At 46.3% G+C, this 3,193-nt stretch overlaps 2 pseudogenes; both read right to left on the reverse strand.

The window, feature by feature from the left end:
• The window catches only part of LOC121584294, a 1,678-nt pseudogene extending 405 nt beyond the window's left edge, over positions 1 to 1,273 (reverse strand).
• Positions 1,274 to 1,570: 297 nt separating this feature from the next.
• Positions 1,571 to 2,703, reverse strand: LOC123492702 (annotated as a pseudogene).
• Between the last annotated feature and the right edge of the window lie 490 nt (positions 2,704 to 3,193).

The raw sequence follows: 3,193 nt of genomic DNA on the forward strand, positions 1-3,193 counted from the left end.
CTCCATCACCCAGCGCTCGTCTCTACCGCTGTACGACACAAAGGCATCATAGCAGTGGTGCCCCCTGGGGTTGGGCCTCCGCACAGCCTCCTCCAGCCAGCCACGGAGGATGTGGTCCCCAGCCAGCTGATGGAGGACCACCACCAGCATGAAGAGGAGCAGGCCCAGGGAGGTGCAGAGGAACAGGACAAAGCCAACGTCCAGGGAACAGTTGGCTTCTGAGTACCTGGCAAAGTTTTGGATGCCGGTCTCATCTTTGCAGATCAGCCTCATCGGGGTGCCAGATGATGACCTGGATATGCCTCTGACACCCTTGGCCCAGGTGTCCAGCCAGGTGTCTTCACAGCTGCAGTGCAGACGAGGTCTGTAGAACAACAGGTAACTTAGGCTGGTCAGGGGCTCTGTGAAGCTCTCTAACATACTGAACTCCTCTTCAACTTTGATTGACAGCTGCCCGAGGGAGTGCAGGTCTCTGCTCAGCTCCTCCTCCAGAGTGAGGATCCTACAGGAGATGAGGTTCAGGCTCTCTAGTCTGGTCAGGTTGCGGAACATGATGGCCAGCCCTGGTTGCAGGATGAGGTCAACTCTCATCAGCTTAAGATACCTCAGCTCCACAAGTGTGTTCAGGTCAGTCATATCTACAAACTCTGCATAGAGCATGGACTGGAAGTCCAAATACTCCAGGGAGGGGAAGTACTTTGCAGCGAAGTGAGATCCACACATGAGGTGCTCCGTCATGGCTGTGAGGCTGACGACGGACTTGAAGAACGGCCTCCAGCAGTCCTGGAAAGACACATTTTGGGCACAGACCAGAAGGGCCAAGCCTGGTTTAGGGGTGCTGTTGCTGCCGATGATGATGTTGATACAATCGAAAAGGAGGTAATGTTCATGTACATCAATTCCGGAGGGAAGACCCCAAATATGTGCGTCAGATTTAAAGTCACACGCTTCTTCCACTGGCTAGCTGGATGGTGAATGTCCCCTAAATCTACATTCTTCAGTGAAGTGAGGTGAATGAACGCAAAAGCTTCAATGTGTACAAGTGGGTTTAGTTCTCTAAGTTGTGCAGGTCAAAAAAACTGTTATTTGTAATCTGAGAGATATTGTTACCCCTTCAATTTAGGAACCTCAATTTACCAAGTCCCTTAAATGTAAAGTCAGAAATATTGGTAATGTCACTGGATTCTAGTTCCAGATGTTCCAGATTTTTCAAGCAACTGGACTGCTTTGAGGTGATACTTGGCATGTGCAGGGTCAATGAAAGTCTCTTCATTTTACATTTACATTTTAGTCATTTAGCAGACGCTCTTATCCAGAGCGACTTACAGTTAGTGAATACATATTTTTTTTATACTGGCCCCCCGTGGGAATCAAACCCACAACCCTGGCGTTGCAAACGCCATGCTCTATCAACTGAGCTACATCCCTGCCGGCCATTCCCTCCCCTACCCTGGACGACGCTGGGCCAATTGTGCGGCGCCCATGAGTCTCCCGGTCGCGGCCGGCGGCGACAGAGCCTGGATTCGAACCAGGATCTCTAGTGGCACAGTTAGCACTGCGATGCAGTGCCTTAGACCACTGCGACACTCAGGGCCATGTGATTGGGCCCTTATGAGTGTCACAAAGCTCAATGAGCTCAGGTTTAACGTCCCAGAATCTTGACACTGACACATCAGTGAGATTCTTCAAACAATGGATAAAGTTGGCTCTAACATTATCACTATGACAGATGCTGAGTCTGAGCACCTCGATCCCCTGACAGTTTCTTATTGCAGACTCTGAGTAGTTCTCAGTTTTATGGTTACTTATATCAACTTGTCTGATTGATAGTTTGAATACAGTCTCACAAATGGATTCAAAAGAAATGTTCTTGTTGAACACAAAATGACGCAGTCTGCTGATACCAGACTTCAGAAGTCTGTAGCTCATCATTGTCAGGCAAAAAAAGAGATGAGATTTTTTCAAAGCATTTGAATGCTCTTTTTTCTAAACGGTGGGCATTAGGGAAGTTAAGAAACACCTCTTGAAGACGGTAGAAATAAGGAAGCTCAAGAACAGCTCCGTTGGTGTCAGAGCAGTTTGGGTGCCTCAAAATGACTATCCCATCTGAAGTAAAGTCCAGGGTCGTCAATGACTGTGACATATTGACTATCCTACATTGCAAATCAGAGAGTTCCTGTGTACAACTATCGACTGTGAATTTCTTCAGAAGAGGTATCCCTCCTAATGCGTCCAGTGCCTTCACAGAAAGCCTATAGTTCTCAATGGACAATTCCTCAAGATTAGTCAGGTCACTGAATGTGTTAGGTAGAAGTGAGGAATTGTAACACATAGATTACACATATCAGATAGAGTTTCTTCACATGGGAAAGCCCCTTGAAGGTTCCAGGGAGAATCGTGGACAGACAGCCACGTATGTGAATGGTCTCAAGGACGGAGAACTGAGAGAGAGCACCAGACTGCATCACAGACCCACTCCCGATCTGGAGACAGAGAGCCTGGTAGTTTGACGGAACAATGGAAAGGTTGAGTTTGAGATCGGATAAATCCCAGCAAACAGCAGTTAGGTTGCTGTGAGGGCAGGAACTGGCGTGAATAGCCAGTAATGGAATTTCTTGTCATAGAGGATGCATTTATTAACCAACCCCAGGAGCTGATGATCCAAACCACCAATAGTCCAAACTGAGCAGAGACCAGCCTCATCTTTCTTTTGAAGTAGACACTGGTCTGCTAGGATGATGTGAAGTAGGTCTGTAGTTTGTCCAAAGGAAATCACTTTCAGCATCCAGTTTCTTATCCAGTTGAGATTTTGTCATCCAGTGTAGGTTGATTAACAAATCTGTCTGGGATTGCAAATTCATAATCCCAATACTCCTCTATCTAATGGGATGAGGCGTCTGACCTGGAGTTCTTACACTGCTGTGTCTGCTAACTGAGTTGTATCTGTCTGCATCTCCTCTTGATATTTTTACTATATACGGCTTTTGCATTTCTGCAATCTCTTCCTGTTCTATTTGTTATGAACTCTTAGGTTACAGATAAGATTATTCTTAACACCTCTTTCTCACTTCCTCGTAGCTTCTACATAAGAGGTAGTGGTTAGACCCCAGCAAAAATCAGCTTTTCATTTATCTGTATATCCAGCCCTTATATTTAGCCTCACAATTAAATGTTTTACCATTTTATTTTCAGG

This window comes from Coregonus clupeaformis, chromosome 16, assembly GCF_020615455.1.
Source record: "Coregonus clupeaformis isolate EN_2021a chromosome 16, ASM2061545v1, whole genome shotgun sequence".
Classification (NCBI taxonomy): domain Eukaryota; kingdom Metazoa; phylum Chordata; class Actinopteri; order Salmoniformes; family Salmonidae; genus Coregonus; species Coregonus clupeaformis.